Genomic DNA, 25,630 nt, shown 5'->3' on the forward strand with positions numbered 1-25,630 from the left:
AATTCAACCATATCTTTTTAGTATACTTTTGCATTAAAATAATAAATTTCAATACATACCCACATCATTTTATGGAGGAGTTCTACTTATGAGGCAGAACTGCTAGAGCAGCAGTACCCCAAATTTTAGGCCCCAGGAATCAGTTTCGTGGAAGACCATTTTTCCATGGACTGGGATAGGAAGCAATGGTTTTGGGACGATTCAAGCACATTACATTTATTGCTCACTTTGTTTCTATTATTGCATCAGCTCCACCCCAGATCATCAGGCATTCGATCTCAGAGGTTGGGGACACCTGCGCTGAGTCTCAGCTACAGCTAGTCACTTTTCCCCTTCTTTCCTGTTTTAGCAAACTTCCAGCAACAAAATAGACAACATTTTGTGATGACAAATATGGCAGTTGCCACACAGGCCAGCAGGAACCCAATGACATCCAGAGAGTGGTATTGGAACCAGGTGAGGTCATGGAGAGCTGGCCGCAAGTGCTTGGCTCCTTTGTGGCGCATGACAAACTCGATCCAGAAGACTGCTCTGTCCAAGGGCTTCATAGGCTGATCATGTTGAATGGCTGATAATCTCATCACATTCTCTTTGTAGCTGAAGGAAAATCAAACCATTATCATTTATGGAATGAGCTATAATAGATAAAAATGTGAAAATTCCTTGCAGATGGTAACAGAGTGCAACACAGGAGTGGAAGAAAAACAGATAATTTTCTCCGAGGTGATTATTGAGATATTAGCTTATGGGCTAGGATTTCTTAAATGCACAGTTTTCAAGCTACAAAGAAAAGAAAGAAAATGGGAGAGAACAAGACTGTGTATTCTAAAGATGGAACAAGCTCTCCCAAAGGGAAAGAAAAGAAAAGAAATTCATAATATGTCTGTCCAAAGTTTGAATTATCTCATAAGGAATTGTTAATAGACCTGGTAGATGTATTTCAAAATGTTATACTCTAGATATAGCAGGTAAGTCAGGGATGAGGTTTGGAGACATGTCCAGACAGGGCTGGTCTTACATTAGTGAAGTGGTGGTTGAAAGTGTGGAAGTAGATTGACTCAGTTTGATTCCTGACTCTTACTTTGTTGGCTGCTTTTTTATTTTTCTGTTCCTCTGATTTTTTTTTTTTTTAAGAAAATTAATTTTACTAACATTTTAAAACATTTGTATTTTTAAACTTTTAATTTTACTCTGGAGGGCTCAATTATGATAGAATCTGTTTCTCAGTTTTTCATTGTTATATGAAATGGCTAGGAATAGTATCTTATCTAATTATTTTGAGAATATTGTATTGATTCTTAGAGGCATTCCTAGCATGCAGTAGACACTCAGTGAATGTTTACTAGTATTGTTGTTCTGGTTCTTGTATTGTTATTCTGGTTCTTTGTCATGAGCCTTCTGGAGAAGGCTCAAGATTTCACTCTCAGGCATTGCAGACACACTTGTTTCTATTGCTGAAATAATGGCAGACTAATAGACAAGAAGGAAGAATAAAGAGATATAGCTCATGAACTTTAAATCACAAAGTGCTATAACATGGCAGTGTAGTAATAACAAATGGAAGTAACTTTTCTCCCTTTACTGTCAAAACACAGGAGGAGCACTGGGTTTTTTGCAAAAGACTGCAGTAATCCTGGAAACATATTTTTTAAATACAAGAGGAATAGACTAACAATAAAGAAGTTACTTAAAATGTGTAAAGTAACACTGTTTTTACTAAATACAACATGTAGCATATCATGAACATTCAGTATATTTTCATTTTTGACATCAACATTACATTATTAAAAATTAAAAAGGCATACAAATATACTAGAGATATGTACATTTACATAAAAACAGCAAAAGAAAGATTTGTTTCTTTCAAAAAAAGAAAAAAAGTGCTTTTTATGCTGCTCACGTAGGACAATAGCTGTGCTAAAATTAAATTTAAATAACACTGCTTATAAAACACACAATTCATTTTTGCCGCCATTACTGACACATTCTCAAAATGCTTTCTTCACAAACTCATTATGACAAAAAAGGGGGAATATATACATCATATTTGTGATATTAATATAATTGTGTCATTGAAATTCATGTATATCCTGAGGTGATTTGGAAATTAAATATTTCTGTTTTCAGAAAATGTGGTTTTTAAATAGGGATATCCCAACATAACTACCTATTCCAAATAAGACAAAAATGAGCACGAATAAAAGAACTCTGAATATGCTTACATTTATAAGCTGTATGTACATAGTTGTAATTGAGAAAATTAGAAAATTCTAGTTGTTTACCATGTATGAATGATGGGATCAAAATATTATTACAGACTAGCAGATACAGAGAACAATCTATTGGACACCAGATTTGGGGGAGTAGAAACACACAAGTGGGGGAGTAGGAGGCAAAATTACTGGGAACAACATAAGCTCAAGGAGGTGTTATGCAACACTGGAAATTTAACCACTATTTGGTAATTACTTTAAATGGAAAATAACCTGTAAAAATTGTGTAACATTTTTTACAAAAAGGAATATCCCAACATATGGGATTCCCTGGTGGCTCAGATGTAAAGAATCAGCCAGAAATGCAGAGACCTGGTTTGATCCCTGGGTCAGCAAGATCCTCTGGCGAGGGGAGTGGCTACCTACTCCCATGTTCTTGCCTGGAAAATTCCATGGACTGAGGATTGGTGGGATACAGTCTATGGGGTCCCAAAGAGTCAAATACAATTGAGAAACCAACACTTTCACTTTTTCATATCAACATATTCTTCCCAAGTCAATTATGTTTAGATTTTATAATTCTTCCAAACAAGACAAAATGACCACAGTAAAAAATTAAAAAAAAAATATACCCACATTTATAAATAGGATATACATATTTGAAACTGGGTAGTTAGAAAATTATAGCTGTTTATCATTTATCAGAGATGGAGTCAAAATATTAGCATAGAAAACTCGGAAAATAGTAAATGCAATTGGAATTTGAAATGGATTATGTCATGGTGGTTTACTGAAAATAAACCATCTTTTAAGAGTTTAAAATATTTGTGGTGGTCCTAAGATGGCGGAGGAATAGGATGGGAAGACCACTTTCTCCCTCACAAATTCCTCAAAAGAACATTTCAACGCCGAGCAAACTCCACAAAACAACTTCTGTAGGCTGGCAGAGGACATCAGGCAACCAGAAAAGCAGACCATTGTCTTCAAAAAACAGGTAGGAAAAAGTATAAAAGATGAAAAAGGAGACAAAGGAGGTGGGGAAGGAGCTCTGTCCTGGGAAGGGAAGCCCATCCCGGGAAGGGAATTTTAAGAAGAGGGGTTTCCAAACACCAGGAAACACTCTCCCTGCCGAGTCCGTGGTGAGCCTTGGAAACACAGAGGGCAACATAACAGGAAGGGAAAAATAAAGAAATAATTAAAACCAAGAGATTACAAGCCCAACAGTAACTCCCCAGCGGAAAAGCAGCACAGATGCCTGCATCCGCCACTAGGAAGTGGGGGCAGGGCAGGGACGCGCGGGAGGCGCGGGCTGCAGTGCTTTGTAAGAATCGGGCAGGAACGCCCCACGCGCAACCAGAACGATCTAACTTGGGCTAGCAAACCAGACTGTGGGATAGCTACCACACGAAAAGCTCGAACATAAGACACCGCCAGGACCAAGCACAGAACAAAGGATGGAACGGAAAAAGCTGGCTGCAGACCATCCCCTGCCGGGGACAGGCAGCCAGAGCCGTAAGGGCTGGAAAGGGGCAATTGCAGACCCAGAGAGACTTCACTTACCTAACTGCAAGCAGCCTTCTTTCCTAAGACTTCTGGGGGTGCTTGACAGTCACCATCTGCCTCACAAGGGGCGCCAGCGGTCCACCCAGAAAACTGAGCAGCAGAGGCAGAAAAGGCGACAAGTCGCAGTGATTGTGCTCTCCAAACTCCTGAGCTACTCGGACCCTGGAAGGGCACAAAACGCAGTCCCAACCGAATCTGTGCCTCTGAGGGCTACCTGAGCGCTGAACCTGAGCAGCTTAGACCAGGGAAGTGCACGCAGCCTAGGGCCGGCCCTAGAAGGTTCCTGGCTGAGCATCGTAGACCGGAGCGGTTTGTACGCCACGAGAAGGGACAGGTCCAGCGGGGCTGAGACACTGTGCACATGACAGCGCTATTTGTTTGCAGCATCCCCACCTCCCCACAGCGTGACTGAACTAGTGAGCCTAAAAAACCAGCAAACAGAAGAAGCTAAACAGAGGGAACCACCTTGGAAGTGACCCCACACTGCCCACAACATCAGAGAAGGGCCAGATATTTTTACTATTTTTAAAATCATTCCTTTTTTTTTTCTTTTTTTTCTAACTTTATTTTTATAGTTAAGTCTTCTATTTCTCCTCTAATTTTTATTTCTATAACCTATTATTACTATTAAAAAAAACACAAATGACTCTATTTTTCTTTTTTTTAAGGCAAACACCATATATAGTCTTTGGGTGGTTGTAGGTGTTTTTTTTTTTTTTTTGATAATTCTTGTGCCTTTTTTTTCTTTCCTTTTTTTTTTTCTTTTTTCCTTTTTCCTTCTGCTTCTTTTCTTTAATATTGTATTTTTGAAAATCCAACCTCTACTCTAGATTTTTAATCTTTGCTCTTTGGTTTTTGTTGTCAATTTTGTACATTTAAAAACCTAAACTTCACTATCCAATTTTACCTGAGACCGAGATTACTGGCTTGATCACTTTCTCCTCCTTTGGACTCTCCTTTTGCTCCACCAGGTGGCCTCTGTCTCTTTCCTCCCCCATCTCTTCTCTATCCAACTCTGTGAATCTCTGTGTGTTCCAGACGGTGGAGAACACCTAAGGAACTGGTTCCTGGCAGGATTTGACTCTCTCCTTTTCATTCCTATCTCTTATCCTCCTGGCCACCTCTGTCTACTTCCTCCCTCTCCTCTTCCCTGTATAACTCTGTAAATACCTCTGAGCGGTCCACACTATGGAGCTCACATAAGGAAGTGACTACTGGCTAGCTTGCTCTCTCCTCTTTTGATCTCACCGCATCTCATTCCAGTCACCTCTAACTACCCCCTCCCACTTTTCTTCTTGTAACTCAGTGAACCTCTCTGAGTGTCCCTCAATGTGGAGAAACTTTTCATCTTTAACCTAGATATTTTATCATCAGTGCTGTATAGATGGAGAAGTCTAGAGGCTACTGTAAAAATAAAACTGAAAACCAGAAGCAGGAGGCTTAAGTCCAAAGCCTGAAAACATCAGAGAACTCCTGAATTCAGGGAACATTTAGCAATGGGAGCTCATCAAATGCCTCTATACCTACACTGAAACCAAGCTCCACCCAAGGACCAACAAGTTCCAGAACAAAACATACCACGCAAATTCTCCAACAACACAGGAACACACCCTGAGCCTCAATATACAGGCAGTTCAAAGTTATTCGAAAACCCTTGACTTCTCATAACCCATTACTGGTCACTCCACTGCAGTCCAGAGAGAAGAAACCCAGCTCCACCCACCAGAACTCCAACACAAGCCTCCCTAACCAGGAAACCTAGACAAGCCACTGATACAACCACACCCACAGTGAGGAGCTCCATAATAAAGAGAACTCCACAAATTCCCAGAATACAAAAAGGCCACCCAAAACGCAGCAATATAACCAAGATGAAGAGACAGAGGAATACTCAGCAGGTAAAGGAACAGGAGAGTTGCCCACCAAACCAAACAAAAGAGGAAGAGGTAGGGAATCTACCTGAGAAAGAATTCTGAATATTGATAGTGAAAATGATCCAAAATCTTGAAACTAAAGTGGAATCACAGAGAAATAGCCTAGAGACAAGGATTGAGAAGATGCAAGAAAGGTTTAACAAGGACCTAGAAGAAATAAGAGTCAATATATAATGAATAATAAATGAGATCAGAAACACTCGGGAGGCAACAAATAGAATAACGGAGGCAGAAGACAGGATTAGTGAAATAGAAGATAGAATGGTAGAAATAAATGAATCAGAGAGGAAAAAAGAAAAATGAATTAAAAGAAATGAGGACAATCTCAGAGACCTCCAGGACAATATGAAATGCTCCAACATTCAAATTATAGGAGTCCCAGAAGAAGAAGACAAAAAGAAAGACCATGAGAAAATCCTTGAGGAGATAATAGTTGAAAACTTCCCTAAAATGGGGAAGGAAATAATCACCCAAGTCCAAGAAACCCAGAGAGTTCCAAATAGGATAAACCCAAAGCGAAACACCCCAAGACACATATTAATCAAATTAACAAAGATCAAACACAAAGAAGAAATATTAAGAGCAGCAAGGGAAAAACAATAATACACAAGGGGATTCCCATAAGGATAACAGCCGATCTTTCAATAGAAACACTTCAGGCCAGGAGGGAATGGCAAGACATACTTAAAGTGATAAAAGAAAATAACCTACAGCCCAGATTACTGTACCCAGCAAGGATCTCATTCAAATACGAAGGAGAAATCAAAATCTTTACAGACAAGCAAAAGCTGAGAGAATTCAGCACCACCGAACCAGCTCTCCAACAAATGCTAAAGGATATTGTCTAGACAGGAAACACAAAAAGGGTGTATAAACCCGAACCCAAAACAATAAAGTAAATGGTAACGGGATCACACTTATCAATAATTACCTTAAACGTAAATGGTTTCAATGTCCCAACCAAAAGGCAAAGACTGGCCGAATGGATACAAAAACAAGACCCCTCTATATGCTGCTTACAAGAGACCCACCTCAAAACAAGGGACACATACAGACTGAAAGTGAAGGGCTGGAAAAAGATATACCATGCAAACAGAGACCAAAAGAAAGCAGGAGTGGCAATACTCATATCTGATAAAATAGACTTTAAAACAAAGGCTGTGAAAAGAGACAAAGAAGGTCACTACATAATGATCAAAGGATCAATCCAAGAAGAAGATATAACAATTATAAATATATACGCACCCAATATAGGAGCACCACAATATGTAAGAGAAATGCTAACAAGTATGAAAGGGGAAATCAAAAATAACACAATAATAGTGGGAGACTTTAATACCCCACTCACACCTATGGATAGATCAACTAAACAGAAAATTAACAAAGAAACGCAAACTTTAAATGATACATTTGACCAGTTAGACCTAATTGATACCTAAAGGACGTTTCACCCCAAAACAATGAATTTTACCTTTTACTCAAGTGCTCATGGAACATTCTCCTGGATAGATCACATTCTGTGCCATAAATCTAAACTTGATAAATTCAAAAAAATCGAAATCATTCCAAGCATCTTTTCTGACCATAATGCATTAAGATTAGATCTCAGTTACAGGAGAAAAACTATTAAAAATTCCAACATATGGAGGTTGAACAACACACATCTGAATAACCAACAAATCACAGAAGAAATCAAAAAAGAAATCAAAACATGCATAGAAACTAATGAAAATGAAAACACAACAACCCAAAACCTGTGGGACCCTATAAAGCAGTGCTAAGAGGAAAGTTCATAGCACTACAGGCATACCTCAAGAAACAAGAAAAAAGTCAACTAAATAACCTAACTCTACACCTAAAGCAACTAGAAAAAGAAGAATTGGAGAACCCCAGAGTTAGTAGAAGGAAAGAAATCTTAAAAATTAGGGCAGAAATAAATGCAAAAGAAACAAAAGAGACCATAGCAAAAATCAACAAAGCCAAAAGCTGGTTCTTTGAAAGGATAAATAAAATTGACAAACCATTAGCCAGACTCATCAAGAACCAAAGAGAGAAAAATCAAATGAATAAAATTAGAAATGAAAAGGGAGACATCACAACAGACAAAAGAAATACAAAGGATCATAAGAGACTACTATCAGCAGTTATATGCCAATAAAATGGACAACGTGGAAGAAATGGACAAATTCTTAGAAAAGTACAATTTTCCAAAACTGAACCAGGAAGAAATAGAAAATCTTAAAAGACCCATCATAGGCACGGAAATTGAAACTGTAATCAGAAATCTTCCAGCAAACAAAAGCCCAGGTCCAGACGGCTTCACAGCTGAATTCTACCAAAAATTTCGAGAAGTGCTAACACCTATCCTACTCAAACTCTCCCAGAAAATTGCAGAGGAAGGTAAACTTCCAAACTCATTCTATGAGGCCACCATCACCCTAATACCAAAACCTGACAAAGATACTACAAAAAAAGAAAACTACAGGCCAATATCACTGATGAACATAGATGCAAAAATCCTCAACAAAATTCTAGCAATCAGAATCCAGCAACACATTAAAAAAATCATACACCATGACCAAGTGGGCTTTATCCCAGGGATGCAAGCATTCTTCAATATCTGCAAATCAATCAATGTAATTCACCACATTAAGAAATTGAAAAATAAAAACCATATGATTATCTCAATAGATGCAGAGAAGGCTTTGACAAAATTCAACATGCATTTATGATAAAAACTCTCCAGAAAGCAGGAATAGAAGGAACATACCTCAACATAATAAAAGCTATATATGACAAACCCACAGCAAACATTATCCTCAATGGTGAAAGTCAGTTAGTTCCCCTAAAGTCAGGAAAAAATCAAGGGTGCCCACTTTCACCGCTGCTATTCAACATAGTTCTAGAAGTTTTGGCCACAGCAATCAGAGCAGAAAAAGAAATATAAGGAATACGAATTGGAAAAGAAGAAGTAAAACTCTCACTGTTTGCAGATGACATGATCCTCTATATAGAAAACCCTAAAGACTCCACCAGAAAATTACTAGAGCTCATCAACGAATATAGTAAAGTTGCGGGATATAAAATCAATGTGCAGAAATCTCTTGCATTCCTATACACTAATAATGAGAAAGTAGAAAAAGAAATTAAGGAAACATTCCATTCACCATTGCAATGAAAAGAATAAAATACTTAGGAATATATCTACCTAAAGAAACTAAAGACCTATATATAGAAACCTATAAAACACTGATGAAAGTAATCAAAGAGGACACTAATAGATGGAGAAATATACCCTGTACATGGATCGGAAAAATCAATATAGTGAAAATAAGCATACTACCCAAAGCAATTTACAAACTCAATGCAATCCCTATTAAGCTACCAGCCATATTTTTCACAGAACTAGAACAAATAATTTCAAGATTTGTATGGAAATACAAAAAGCCTCGAATAGCCAAAGCAATCTTGAGAAAGAAGAATGGAACTGGAGGAATCAACTTGCCTGACTTCAGGCTCTACTACAGAGCCACAGTCATCAAGACAGAATGGTACTGGCACAAAGACAGAAATATAGATCAATGGAACAAAATAGAAAGCCCAGATATAAGTCCACACACATATGGACACCTTATCTTTGACAAAGGAGGCAAGAATATACAATGGAGTAAAGACAATCTCTTTAACAAGTGGTGCTGGGAAAACTGGTCAACCACTTGTAAAAGAATGAAACTAGATCACTTTCTAACACCACACACAAAAATAAACTCAAAATGGATTAAAGATCTAAATGTAACACCAGAAACTATAATACTCCTAGAGGAGAATATAGGCAAAACACTCTCCGACATAAATCACAGCAGAATCCTCTATGATCCACCTCCCAGAATACTGGAAATAAAAGCAAAAATAAACAAATGGGATCTAATTAAAATTAAAAGCTTCTGCACAACAAAGGAAAATATAAGCAAGGTGAAAAGACAGCCTTCGGAATGGGAGAAAATAATAGCCAATGAAGCAACTGACAAACAACTAATCTCAAAAATATACAAGCAACATATGCAGCTCAATTCCAGAAAAATAAACGACCCAATCAAAAAATGAGCCAAAGGATTAAATAGACATTTCTCCAAAGAAGACATATGGATGGCTAACAAACACATGAAAAGATGCTCAACATCACTCATTATTAGAGAAATACAAATCAAAACCACAATGAGTTACGACTTCACACCAGTCAGAATGTCCGCGATCCAAAAATCTGCAAGCAATAAATGCTGGCGAGGGTGTGGAGAAAAGGGAACCCTCCTACACTGTTGGTGGGAATGCAAACTAGTACAGCCACTATGGAGAACAGTGAGGAGATTCCTTAAAAATTTGCAAATAGAGCTGCCTTATGACCCAGCAATCCCACTTCTGGGCATACACACCGAGGAAACCAGAACTGAAAGAGACACATGTACCCCAATGTTCATTGCAGCACTGTTTATAATAGCCAGGACATGGAAACAACCTAGATGTCCATCAGCAGATGAATGGATAAGAAAGCCATGGTACATATACACAATGGAGTATTACTCAGCTGTTAAAAAGAATTCATTTGAATCAGTTTTGATGAGATGGATGAAACTGGAGCCGATTATACAGAGTGAAGTAAGCCAGAAAGAAAAACGCTAATACAGTATACTAACACATATATATGGAATTTAGAAAGATGGCAATGACGACCCTGTATGCAAGACAGCAAAAAAGACACAGACGTGTATAATGGACTTTTGGACTCAGACGGAGAGGGAGAGGGTGGGATGATATGGGAGAATGGCATTGTAACATGTATACTGTCATGTAAGAATCGAATAGCCAGTCTATGTCTGACGCAGGATACAGCATGCTTGGGGCTGGTGCATGGTGATGACCTAGAGAGATGTTATGGGGAGGGAGGTGGGAGAGGGGTTCATGTTTGGGAACGCATGTACACCCGTGGTGGATTCCTGTCAATGTATGGCAAAACCAATACAGTATTGTAAAGTAAAATAAAGTAAAAATAAAAATTAAAAAAAATATTTGAGAAGTCATATGCTGAAAGAGTAAAGTGGGCAGATGAGTATCCATATTGTTCATGGTTCCCTGCAATAACTTTGTTCTCAATGCTTCTGAATCCATTAGAATTTCAATGGTTCTTCTCATTCTAATGATTAAGTTTTCAAATTTCTCCACTATCTTTAAAACGCTGAGAAACCTTTTCCATAAAACCATGAAAAAAACTTAATGTGACATTCACAACCCGTTATTTTTGTCTGTTTCCAAAACATTGAGCAAATCTTATGCCTCATTGTGCTTATGTGGAGACTCATGGCTGCCTCCCTCGCCTTCAGATGAGAACTTCTCTAGAAAGAGTGCCTAGTAAAGAAAAAAATATATATATATATATACTCACGAAGGATTATTAATGACTTCCTTCAATGCGTTGAGCAAATCTCTTGTTGACATTGTTTCCAAGTCCAACCTGACAGCTGTTCCCTTGGATTTCATTCGAGCGATGTTATCAGCTTGATCAGCAAACAAAGGTGTGCCCACCATAGGGATCCCATGATAGATGGCCTCATAAACACCATTGCTTCCACCATGAGTTATAAAGGCTTTGGTTTTTGGATGGCCTAGGATTGAGTGAATTTCAGGAAGATTATTAATTATAACAGAATAAAATGAGAAATGGGTATTATAAGGCACTAGAAGAAGCAGTATCTTTTAGATAACATTATTATGTATATTGAAAGTGCTTTTAACTTGCTTTCAGAACTCAGAGAAGAAACAGCTATGTCTGCTGAAGGCGTAAATGAAGATTTTGTGAAAGAAGTGCTGAGTCACTTGAACATCACAAATGAATCCAGGATTGGCAGGTGAATAACTTGAAAGACCATTCTGGGTGAAAGAAACCACATGTGCAAAAAAAGAGGAGGGCATGCCAGAATTTATCACCTAAAGATATAGTGAAGTCATTTAGTTTGATAGGAATGGTGTTGGGGAAAAGAAGGATAATGGTAGTGGCACTGGAACCAGAGGAAGGAAAAGCTACATTTTATCATGAAGTGTGTTATTGCCTCACAAAAATGATTGTGCATTTTTTTTAATAGGAAATTGAGAGTCATTGCTAATGGCAGAAGAGTTCTTATTTTTAGTAGCATTTAACATACCTCTACAGAATGGAAATGATAAGTATAAGGAAAGAATTCAGAGACAGAACTACAATCCAGGAAATTATTGAAAAGTTCACTGTGAGAAGTAATTACAGCTGAAGTAAAGATTCTGGCTGTGAGGGATGTGACTATGTAGAATAAACTGACATCTGTTATGTGTTCTCCTTTTTTTCTCATAGCAAAGAAAATTATAATAAAGTAGTAAAGTTTTCCTTTTCAGTGTTTTAATAATTGCTTTGTAAGTGTGTTTCCTGTTGAAGCACTCTCACTCTGCTCAGCTGTTACTCATGTTTTCATTATTTGTTGTGATAAGTCTCACCAAGAAGGTCACTCTGGGGAAGCCATTTATACAACCGGGTGTTGGGTCCTAAGTTATCTGGTTTTTTGCCATCATATCTCCATAGCACCTGTTAAAAGTAAAGGAAATACTTTATTTTATGAGTTGAACTTCAAAGTTATACTAATACTTTCTAAATTGAATAAGATACATATAATTACATGCCTTCCATATGACATGTAAGGAAATGAAGACATATGAAGTAATGGTAACTAGTAATACGAAGACATAAATAGGAATACCTACGTTTGATGTATTAATTATGTACACATGATGGCAGAGACAAGTGAGATTTTCAATGAACAATTCAAATATTAAAAAAAAAAACTGCTTTATTGTTGCTTTACAGTCACTAAGTTGTGTCCAACTCTTTGCACTCCATGGAGTGCAGCATGCTAGGCTTCCCTGTCCTTCACTATTTCTCAGAAGTTGCTCATATTCATATCCATTGATTCAGTGTTGCTATCCAAGCAACACATCCTCTGTCATTCCCTTTCCCTCCTACCCTTAATCTTTCTCAGCATCAAGGTCTTTTTCAATGAGCCATCGCTTTGCATCGGGTGGCAAGGTATTGGAGCTTCAGCTTCAGCATCAGTCCTTCCAATGAATATACAAAGTTAATTCACTTAGGATTGACCAGTTTGATCCTGCTGTCCAGGGGACTCTCAAGAGTCTTCTCCAACACCACAATTCAAAAGCATCAATTTTTTGGCACTCAGCCTTCTTTATGGTCCAACTCTCACATCCATACACGACTACTGAAAAACCACAGCTTTGACTATATGGACTTTTCCAGGCAAATGCTGTCTTTGCTTTTTAATACACTGTCTAGACTTGTCATAGCTTTTCTTTCATGGATAGGTGGTTTTATTTCTAATACAATAAGTCAGAGGCAGATTACACATAACCTACATATTCATTCGCTTTCTTTATATGCTAGGGCTCATTTTCAAATTCAATATTCACTGATTTATTTTTAACTGTTATAAAAGAGTTTTCTTATATCAAGTAGTTAAAATGGGAAGTTATTTTATTAGAATTTTACACGTTTTGATTACAAAGAAGAAAACATATGCAGTCAATCACCTAAGATAAATATTTTGGCTTATTTAAAATTTATTAATCCCCTTCATAGATCACAGCCTTGTCATGCTAAACTGAGTTGTGTAACTCAATGAAGCTATGAGCCATGCTCTGCACGGCTACCCAAGGGCAGATGGGTCATAGCGGAGGGTTCTGACAAACGGCGTTCCACTGGAGGAAGGAATGGACAACTACTCCAGTATCTTTGCCTTAAGAACCACATGAACAGTATGGAAAGACAAAATATATGACACTGGAAGATGAGTTCTCCAGGTCAGAAGGTGTCCAATATGCTGTTGAGGAAGATTGGAGGGCAATTACTAATAGTTCCAGAAAGAATGAAGTGACAGCGCCAATGAAGAAATGATGCTTAGTTGTGGATGTGTCTGGTGGTGAAAGTCTGATGCTGTAAATAACATAGGATCCTGGAATGTGAGGCCAATGAAATCAAGGTAGTTGGACATGGTCAAGCAGGATATGGCAAGAGTGAATATCAACATCTTAGGAATCCATGAATTAAAATGGTCGAGTTCAATGAATTTAATTCAGATGACCATTATATCTACTACTGTGGTTAAGAATCCCTTAGAAGAAATGGAGTAGCCTCACAGTTAACAAACAGGTCTGAAATGCAGTGCTTGGGTGCAATCTCAAAAACCACAGAAAGATCTTGGTTCATTTCCAAGGTAAACCGTTCAACATCACAGCAATCCAAGTCTGTGCACCAACCACTAATGCTGAGGAAGCTGAAGTCGATTGATTTCAGCAAGACCTACAAGACCTTCTAAAATTAACAGAAAAAAAAAAAATGAAGAAGAAGTCTTTTCATCATGGGGATAGGAATGTAAAAGTAAAAAGTCAAGAGATATCTAAGATAAGAGGCAAGTTTGGCCTTGTAGTACTAAAAGAAGCAGACAAAAGCTAACAGACTTTAGTTCAGAGAACACACTGGTCATAGTAAACATCCTTTTCCAACAACTGATGACTCTATACATGGACATCACCAGATGGTCAATACTGAAATCAGATTGATTATATTCTTTACAGCCAAAGATAGGCGCTCTATACAGTCAGCAAAACAAGACCTGGAGTTGACTGTGGTTCAGATCATGAGCACCTGAGTGCAAAATTCAGATTTGAATTGAAGAAAGACTTAAATTGAAAGTGGGGAAAACAGCTAAGCCATTCAGGTATGACAGAAATCAAATCCCATATAATTACACAGTGGAGGTGATGAATGATTTAAGGGATTATATCTGATATACAGAGTGCCTGAAGAACTGTGGATAGAGGTGTGTAACATTGTTCAGGAGGCAGCGATTAAAACCATCCCAAAGAAATAGAAATGCCAGAAGGCAAAGTGGTTATCTGAGGAGGCTTTATAAATAGTTGAGAAAAGAAAGGGAATGAAAGCCAAGGGGGAAAGGAAAAGAAAGCTATACTCAACTGAATGCAGAATTCCAGAGGATAGATAGGAGAGATAAGAAGGACTTCAATGAACAATGCAAAGAAATAGAGAAATCAATGGGATGTGAAAGACTAGAGATCACTTCAAGTAAATTAGAGATCCCAAGGGATCATTTCATGCAAAGATGGGCACAATAAAGGACAGAAATGGTATGGACCTAACAGAAGCAGAAGATATTAAGAAGAGGTGGCAAGAATACACAGAAGAAATATACAAAAGAGGTCTTAGTAACCTGGATAACCATGATAGTGTGGTCACTCATCTAGTGCCACACATCTTGGAGTGTGAAGAAAATGGAACCTTAGGAAGTATTACTGAGAAGAAAGCTAGTGGAATTTCAGACCCTAGAGAGTCCCTTGGACTGCAAGTAGAGCCAACCAGTCCATTCTGAAGGAGATCAGCCCTGGATGTTCATTGGAAGGATTGATGCTAAAGCTGAAACTCCAGTACCTTGGCCACCTCATGAGAAGAGTCGACTCATTGGAAAAGATTCTGATGCTGGGAGGGATTGGGGGCAGGAGGAGAAGGGGACGACAGAGGATGAGATGGCTGGATGATATCACCGAGTCGATGGACATGAGTTTTAGTGAACTCTGGGAGTTGGTGATGGAAGGGAGGCCCGGCGTGCTGCAATTCATGGGGTCGCAAAGAGTCAGACACGACTGAGTGACTGAACTGAACTGAAAGAGACTCTTGATGTGGGTGAAAGAGGAAAGTGAAAAAGCTGTCTTAAAACTCAACATTCAAAACAATATGTTCATGACATCTGGTGCCATCACTTCATGGCAAATATATGGGGAAAATGTGGAAGCTGTGACATATTTTATTTTCTTGGGCTCCAAAAGCATTGTGGATGGTGATTGTAGCCATGAAATGAAGAGGCACTTGCTTCTTGAAAGAAAAGGTATGACAAATCTAGACAGAATATTAAAAGCAGAGACATCATTCTGCCAAAAGAGGTCCATATAATCAAAGCTTTTTTTTTTTTCCAGTAATCATGCATGGAAATGAGAGTTGGATAGTAAAGAAGGTTAGGTAAGGTAAGACAAGGTGAAGTCACTCAGTCATGTCCTACTCTTTGCGGCCCCACAGACTGTAGTCTACAAGGCTCCTGTATCCATGGGATTTTCCAGGCAAGAGTACTGGAGTGGGTTGCCATTTCCTTCTCCAGAGGATCTTCCCGACCCAGGGATTGAACCCAGGTCTCCTGCATTGTAGGCATACGCTTTACCATCTGAGCCACCCAAGAAGTCCTTAAAGAAGGTTAAGCGCTGAAGAGTTAATGCTTTTGAATTGTGGTGCTGGAGAAGATTCTTGAAAATCCCTTGGACTGCAAGGATATCAAACCAGTTAATCCTAAAGCAAACCAATCTTGAATATTCATTGGAAGTACTGATGTGGAAGCTCCAATACTCTGGCCACCTGGTAACTGTTTGGAAAGATCTTGATCTGGGAAAGGTTGAAGGCAAAAGGAGAAGGGATGGCAGAGGATGACATGGTTAGATAGCATCACTAAATCAATGGACATGAATTGTGGCAAACCCTGGGTAATAGTGAAGGACAGGGGAGCCCAGCATGCTGTAGTCCATGGGATTGCAATGATTCAGATGACTTAATGACTAAGCAACAACAGCAGAATTTTTTTAATGATGTTAATTAGTGCTGCTGAAGAAGTATGTTCTCTTAACTTACAAATTATTAAACCTTACTTCCATAAACAATGAAAAGTGGAATTGTTTGACTTGAATCAATATTGCATGACTACATTTATTGTTAAAATTTAACTCCCGAGAGCATCTGTATGTGTGCTGTGTGCCCAGAAGTCCTTCAAAGAAAAGGAACAAGTGACAAAGTGATAGGAAATGTCTAAAATCATATCTTTACAGAGTTTCACAGACTTATTAAATACTTGTCCATGATTAATGTATTGTATCTACCTTTTGTGGAATTTGAGCAAAGGCTGATGCAATCACCTCGGCTCTGTCTTCTGACATGTTACTGACCATTGACCCCAAAGAAAACACCACAATTCCATTTTCGCCAGAGCTCTGCACAAACTCTTCCATTTCCTGTGAAAAAAGAATTTGCCCCATCACAAAACAGCAGCAACATAACATACATTATTGAAGGGATTGCTACAAGCGAAAAAGAGAGAAAATCAGAAATTGTCTCGAGATTAGAGTAGAGATTTCTTACAAAAATATTGTGGTAAGATACACATGGCATAAAATTTGCTTTCTTAATTGTTCCTAAGTGTATAGTATAGTAGTGCTAAGTATACTCACATTGTGCAACCAATCTCCAGATCTTTTTCATCGGACAAAACTGGAAGTCTATGACCATTAGGAAACTCTACTTTCCTCTTTCTCTAGCCTTTGGCAAGTTTCATTCTACTTTGTTTCTACAAATGAGATTAGTCTGGATACTTCTTATAAGTTGAATTGTAGAGTATTTGTCTTTTTCTGACTAGTTATTTTCACTTAATGTAAGGTTCATTCATGTTGTGACATGTGTCAGAATTTCCTTTTAAAGGTGAGTAATATTCCATTGTTTGTATATATGATATTTGTTTATTGCTTCCTCTGTTGATAGACATTTGGGTTGCTTAAACCTCTTGGCTCCTGTGAATAGAGCTTTCATGAATCTGTTGTACAGATATCTCATTGGGATCCTAATTTCAATTATTTTGAATATAAAACCAGAAAAGGAATTGCTGAGCTCTATGTGTAGACAGGTTTTATATTAGAAAGTATGCATTATTCTTATCACATACTATACAGTTAGCTAATAGAGTGATTTCCCTCCCTCACCCACCCGACTCTCCCAATTCTCTTAAACATATTAACTTCACATCTTGGACTTTGGTCAGTTGTACTAATAAATATTTCACACTATAAAATCATTAAAATTTTTTTGAGGGACTTTATATTATTTTTTATATTTTTTAAAAACATTTTTCATCCTTGAGATCCTGCGGAAAGAATGGGTGATATGAGGTCAATTTCTTCCATTATATATATTTGTGCAAATGTGTTTCTGTATAAGCAGGAAATAAGATAGAGCCAGTACTAGTAGTGACAAGGAGATACTATTAAACTCTATTATCCTCAGACTCTTCATTAGTCTTGATGTTAATTATTAACATAGATTTTTGGAAGGAAGTTACTTGCCAGATTCAACTCCCTTTGGTTCTTTGTTATTGTAATTCTGCTAACTCATTTATTTATTCCAGACAGACTTTTTGAGAATTATTTAGGTTATTCATTAATATTTCATTTCCTGACTATGAGCACTATAAAAAAATATGATCTGAATCAGTTTATGGCATTCATTCAGCTCTGTAATCCTATTCTTCATCTTAGACTTTGTCATAATTTCCAAACTCTGTCTAAAATACTAACTACTGACTTGAAGAGTCAAGTATTATAGTTTGGAAGTTCTATGAAATAGTTCTGTGAGTTCTATTTGTAATCCAAATTTACACTTGTATAGTTACTTATTTGAGAGACCATATTGCTGTGTTTCTTTACATATGATGCCTTTGTCCTGAACTTGCATAATTAATGTCACAGATGGATGTGTTATGTCTAACTGCGGTGAAGGACCTTCAACTTGACTTCAATGAGTCCCCCTGGGAGCACCTGCTCCACAGAGGAAAAGGTGCCCAGGGCTTTCTGCAGCACAGGTCTGGTCAGCTTTTGAGTAATTCAGTTCTAACTAAATAAAGCTCCAGGTGAATCCGTATTTGCCTGGAATTTTTTCTGAATTATTTTGCTTTGTGGTCCTGATCCTTTCTGATTAAGAAAAAGTTACTTTCTATACTAGAATAATTCCAAATGTTGAATGACAACCCACCCCAATATTCCTGTCTGGGAAATCCCATTGACAGAGGAGACTAGCTGGCTATAGTTCACAGGGTCACGAAGAGTCAGACATGACTGAGCATGTATGCATATTCACTGTTCTGCACCTTAGATCTCTCGTATTTATTTTCTAAGAAATGCAAATTTGTATCCTTAAACAACATTTCTCCTGTTCTTCCAACTCTCAGTCCTGGCAACTACCATATTACTCTCTGTTATTACAAGTTTGGCATTTTTAGATTTCATATACAAGTGATTTCTTATACTATTTGTCCTTCTCTGTTTTTTTCAAAAAGATAAACAAAACTGAAAACCTTTAGTTAGACTAATCAAGAAAAAAAGTGACTCAAATAAATAAGATTAGAAATGAAATGGAGACATTACAACTAATTCTGAAAAATTACATAGGATCCCGAGACTACCATGAATAATTATAAGCTAAGAAATTATTAATCCATATATGAGAAGAATGGAGAAGTTCTTAAAAACAGAACCTACCAAGGATGAATCAGGAAGATGGAGAAAATCTGAACAGCCCTAATAAGTAAAGAAATTGAATTGGTAATCAAAAACCTATCAACACACAAAAGGCCCAGGGCCTGATGGCTTCACTGATGTATTCTATGAAATATTATAGAATAATTAATGCTAGTTCTTCAAAAAATCTTTGAAATTAAAGAGGAGGGTAGGAACATTTCCAAAGTCATCCTACAAGGTCATCACCATGATCATGATACCAAATAGATAAGCACATTGCAAGAAGATAAAACTAAAGTCAATATTCAGATTGAGTATTGTTGCAAAAATTCTCAACAAAATATCAACAAGCCAAATTCAAGAGCACATTAAAAGAATACTTTTGAATCAGTTCTGATGAGATGGATGAAACTGGAACCGATTATACAGAGTGAAGTGAGCCAGAAAGAAAAACACCAATACAGTATACTAACACATATATATGGAATTTAGAAAGATGGCAATGATGACCCTGTATGCAAGAAAGCAAAAAAGACACAGATGTTTAAAGCGGACTTCTGGACTCAGAGGGAGAGGGAGAGGGTGGGATGATATGGGAGAATGGCATTGAAACATGTATACTATCATGTAAGAATCACATCACCAGTCTATGTCCAATGCAATATACAGCATGCTTGGGGCTGGTGCATGGGGATGACCCAGAGGGATGTTGTGGGGTGGGAGGTGGGAGGGGGGTTCATGTTTGGGATCGCATGTACACCCGTGGTGGATTCATGGTAATGTATGGCAAAACCAATACAGTATTGTAAAGTAAAATAAAGTAAAAATAAAAATTAAAAAAAAATAAAGGTAAAAGACTTTAAAAAAATAAATAAAATGAAGGGATTATTACTCTGAAAAAAAAAAGAATTATATAGTAAGATCATGTGAGATTTATCTCTGTGATGCAAGGATAAATAGAATGAACAATAAAATAACTTGATTATCTCAATAGATGTCCAAAAAACTTTTGACAAGATATGACATTCTTTCATGAGAAAACCCTCAACATATAGGGTATAGAAGGAACATATCTCAATGTAATAAAGAACATATATGACAAACCCAAAGCTAACGTTATACTCAACAGTGAACACTTGAAAGCTTTTTCTCTAATCAGAAACAAAACAAGGATGCCTACTTGCACTATATAGAATTCAGTTTCCTTACTGTGTACTAATAATGAAACATCTGGAAAAAAACTATCCCATTCACAATAGCATCAAAAGGAAGAAAATAACTAGAAATAAATTTAATCAGTGACGTGTAAGATCTGTACAGTGATAACTATAAGAAATTGTAGAAATAGAAGAAAACACAAATAAATGGAAAGTCATCATATGACATGGACCAGAAGACTAATACTGCTAAAATGGTGACATTACCAAAAGCCCAAAGAATCACACCTTGAAATTTCATATTTACCACAAAGTTTCAATATTTCAAATAGTGTACTGGCCCCCACATAGACACATAGACCATGGAACAGCATACAGGGTTCAACTAATAGTCAACAAGGGAGCAACAAGGGAGACAAAAACACCAATTGTGGAAATGTTAGTCACTTCTTTCTTTTCTGAGAAAACTGGATAAACTATGGAATAAAACGAAAAATCAGACCACTCACAAAAACAACTCAAAATGTATCAGTGTATCAATGACTTAAACACAAGACCAGATACCATAACACCCCTAAAAGAAAATATAAGGTTAGGAACTCCTTGACACTGGTCTTGAAAATGATGCTTTTGTATAGGACATCAAGACCACAACAAAAGGGAAAATCACAAGTGGGGCTACATCAAGCTTAAAAGCTTCTGCACAGCAAAAGAAATAATCAACAAGACGAAAATGTGATCTACAGAGTAGAAGAAAAGTTTTGTAACCACATATTGAATGAGGGGTTAAGATCCAGAATATATGCACAACTCACACAACAAAATTCAAGTAAAGAATGGGCAGATGAACAAAATAGACCCTTTACAAAGAAGATTTCCAAATGGTCACCAGGTATAGGAAAAGATACTCAACATCAGTAATCATCAGGGAAATGTATTTCAAACTCACAATCAGATATTACCTCCCCCCTATTAGAAAGTCTATAACCAAGAAGAGAAAAGTGTTGTGAGAATGTGGAGAAAAGTGAATGCTTGTACACTCTCAGTGGGAATGTAAATTGGTTTAACCCTTATGGAACATACATTGAAGGTTCCTAAAACAGTTAAAGATAGATCTATTGTATGATCCAGCAATTCTACTTCTGGGTATACAGTCAAAGGAAATAAAAACAGGATATAGAAGAGGTATATGGGCTCCATGTTGACTGCAGCATTATTCACAATTAGCTAAGGGAAAAAACTTAAGTGCCCACCAATGGATGAATTATTTAAAGATGTTTCATAGATACACACAGACATGGACACACACGCACACGGAGACACATGTGCTGAGAATGAACTATTATTCACCCACAAGAAAGAAGGAAATCCTGCCATTTTCGACAATATGGGTGGACTTTGAAGATATTATGCTAAAATGTGTGCTGTCATTTTAATCTTTATTCTCTTCCTATAATCAAATAATCCACTATGATATATATCCTAAAAGTTGTAATCCTAGCTTATGCCCTTTTAATGTTCAAGAAAACTGTGATCTTATTATATTTGTTATTTTCCAAGTAAATATTTTATTGTATCTCATTTAATATATTTTATTTATCTGTGCAGAAGTCTGATTTAGTATAATTTAACATTTCCTAGTGGCTCAGATGGTAAAGAATCTGCCTGGAGTGCAGGAAACCAGGATTTGATCCCTGGGTCGGGAAGATCCCCTGGAGAAGGGAATGGCTGCCTACTCCAGTATTCTTGCCTGGAAAATCCCATGGATAGAGGAGCCTGGTGGGCTACAGTTCATAGTGTCACAAAAAGTCAGATATGACTGAAGTGACTTAGCAGCAGCAGCATTTAATATAAAGATTTTTAATGTCAGGAATTTTTAAGGTTTTGGTTACCAGATGAAGAAGATGAAATATTAAAGTATTTTTGTAAGTTTTAAGGCTTTTCACCACAGCACTAGCTAAAATAAATACCCATTTCCAACAATAGAAATGAATGTACATATAACTGTATGTTTTTATTCCCAACCCAGAGATTTATTTAAATTTATTCAAAGTAAATCATCCTGATTCATGTCAATATATGGCAAAACCCACCACAATAATGTAAAGTAATTATCCTCCAATTAAATTAATTTAACATAAAGAAAAAATGAGTTAATGTGATATCCCTGTGAATACTGTTCTCTAGTTTTCACTCATTATTGTCTATATCTAGCAATAATCTACTAAATGGTCTCTTCCTACTCTTTACCATTTACAATCCAACCCAGTGACGACATCTCACTTTTTATTTTTAATAATATATGATTATCTCTTTCTCAGGGTTTTTGTCATAGCTCAGTCGGTAAAGAGTCTGCCGGCAATGCAGGAGACCTGGGTTGGATTCCCAGGTTGGGAAAATCCTCTGGAGAAGGAAATGGCAACCCGCTCCAGTATTCACACTTGGAGAATCCCATGGACAGAGGAGCCTGGCAGTCTGTAGTCCATGTGATGGCAAGAGTCGGACGCAACTTAGAGACCAAACCACTGCCATCACCTCTTTCTTTCTTAATCCTTTCAATATTCTTCCCAATGCCCCTACTAGATGTTTCAAATCTTTACAGTTATCTGTTTCCAACTTACCTCTATAGCATCATCTTCTTTATTCAGCCTTTTCCTATCCAAACTAAACTTGGACTTTTTGGCAACTGTCATTACCACTCCACCTACCTTTCTTTTATATCTTCTTCCAACTGAGCTAAAAGAGAAGTCCATATCTTCTTCCACCCCTGCCCTATTCCTCTGTTTATTCCTGAGCATGCTTCAGATCTCATAATTGTCTGTGAATCAGAGACACATTATATGATTCATGCTGAATATTTCTTTAGCACTCTGGTCTTTCCATATTATAACATTTTTTACAACTTGTGTTCTGTCATTTCAGGTGGACTGTCAGGTGGTAGAAACTGTGCCTACACCATTTGTCTATATTAGCACTCACTTCTGGAATATGGTATATACAAAATTATCCTATAATAATTATAATACAATTATAATGTAACATATTATAGTGAGATGAGGTGTTTGGATGGCATCACCAGGTGATAATATCGCTATTATTTTATTTGTATGAAATATGTATTTTTATAAAGAACTATAAGTGTCCTTTAATGAATGATGCTTCTTTATGTGTGAATAATGAAATTGTAATTTAACTGATGTATTATCAAAGTGTCCCATGTACTCTAGTTTATTCTGTAATGATAATGAAATTCAGATAGATGTGCTGATACAGAAATACATCACTTTCTAGGTGAAAGTTCACTTTATCCAGGTTCCCACATCTGACTACCTATAATCAAACATTCTCAATAAAGAATACAGAATATTCCTATTGAAAACACAAAGTTCAAAAAGAACAGCAAGAAGGAGTAAGTGACCTTAGGCAGAGGCTTGGCAGGTTTGCAGTGGAGCCCTCCAACAAATTCAACATTTGGTAGTCGTGGACGAGGAAATGAAAAGTCCCAGTAGCTTCGAATGAGCCACATTTCAGCTTTCCCCATTGTCTCTGATAAGGTAGTAGGTCTTCCTGAAAGTAAAAAGGAAAACAACAACAAATATTTGATCAAATGAGACTATTGTCATGTGTGTATATTAGATAATTTTTGTGAAGGAACTTGGGATGTTTTGGCCACGATATTCGAATGTGTCTGTTTCTTGATAAATCTATACATAGCATAGTATAGGATAATAAAGTATATCTGGAATACATCTGTTTCTACATAAGCAGAAACAATTTCTAAAAGCTAACTGGATACTTATAATACAAATATGTGTATAATTCTCAATGTGCATGTCTTCATTTATCAAGAAAGTTTATGAGATTCTTAATGACTTTAAGTTAAAAAAAGAAGTTTTGTAAGTTGGATAGTCAATTGCAGATGTCCTAGGTACTTGTCTGTGGTAAATGACTTCCCGGTATCTGATACTAGTAATGGGCTTTACCCTACTCTATAATATAAGTGTTTGCATAATATTTGTTAGATTGAGGGTCATTTTATATTTTTATTTCACTGTTTCACTTATTTGAGATAAATTTTTGTGAATTTATATTTAGACAAACTCAACTTCCAAGGCACTAGGAAGATAAGACTTCATTCTACCAACTAAAAACATGAATTACCTAGTAGTTTCGTTGCTAAGTGATAACTGACTCTTTTCCACTCCGTGGACTATAGCCCAACAGGCTTCTCTGTCCATGGGATTTCCCAGGCAAAAACACTGGAATGGAATGCCATTTCCTTTTCCAAGGGATCTTTCTGACCAAAGGATCAAACCTGTGTCTCCTGCCTTGACAGGTAGATTCTCTACCACTGAGCTATCAGGAAGTCCAACTTACCTAGTACTTCACTGTTAAACTGGTTCCACTTCTTATCGTTGCATGCTGTGAAGAAAAGGTCAAAATAAAGTGTGTAAAACATATTTTTGACCTCTCCATGAATGTCATGCGATCACTTAATTCTGAAAACATAACAGGTACATAAGATGGTGGGAATGGAAGTCTTCCACTATTCTTTTCAATTATATGGCCCAGGTGAGGTGTAAATGACTGTACACGAATGGTATTTTAAGTAATTCAGGCCAGCAGTTCACCGCAGGGTCCAAAGCATCAGCAATAAGGATATCAAACCTTGATTCCTGTAGTTTTTGTCATTAATCTCTTTGTTGGAAACAATTTTTACACATCTTAGAGCAGTATCAAAAAATTCCCAAAATGAAGCTTTTCACTGTTGCCAAATAGGACCAAAAGGAATCTTTCGCCACATATGTCAATTCCTCAAGAAGACGTTCCATAAAATTCTCATAATCACTTTTTGTTAAAGTTGTAGGAAAAGTCTCAAATCTCATAGTAGATGGTTTGCTGGAATTAGGAATAGTGGAAGCTGAAGATATCAGAACAGTCACCTCATGACCCTCGTGACAAGTTCCTCCAGAATTGTCTTCATATTCATCCAGGGACTAAATTCCACTGGCCACACCAGCACCTTTCCACAACTCCCACGCTAAAAGTACAAGTCAGCTGTAGCAGCAGCAGAAGCGAGAGTCTTTTCATAGACATCTTGCTCATATGCAGTCCTTTAAAAATAATTACTGTAAACTTTTGCTATTGCTCAGGCTTATATCCAGAAGTCATCAACCAGAAGTTAAATTATAACTCTTATTCCTTAAAAAAGTAGATTACATGAATAGTCAGCAGATGTGGAAATCAAGTGAAAAGGCAAAGTGCAGAACGTTTCGAGATTATACAGTGGTGTTTAGTATTGATTTGTCAGTGCTGTCACCCTTGCTTGTACACCACA

General features: G+C 37.1%; 1 pseudogene; it reads right to left on the reverse strand.

Annotated features, from left to right (window-relative positions):
• Window positions 1-9: 9 nt before the first annotated feature.
• Window positions 10-25,417, reverse strand: LOC108635270 (annotated as a pseudogene).
• Between the last annotated feature and the right edge of the window lie 213 nt (window positions 25,418-25,630).

Source organism: Capra hircus, unplaced genomic scaffold, assembly GCF_001704415.2.
Source record: "Capra hircus breed San Clemente unplaced genomic scaffold, ASM170441v1, whole genome shotgun sequence".
Taxonomy (NCBI): Eukaryota; Metazoa; Chordata; class Mammalia; order Artiodactyla; family Bovidae; genus Capra; species Capra hircus.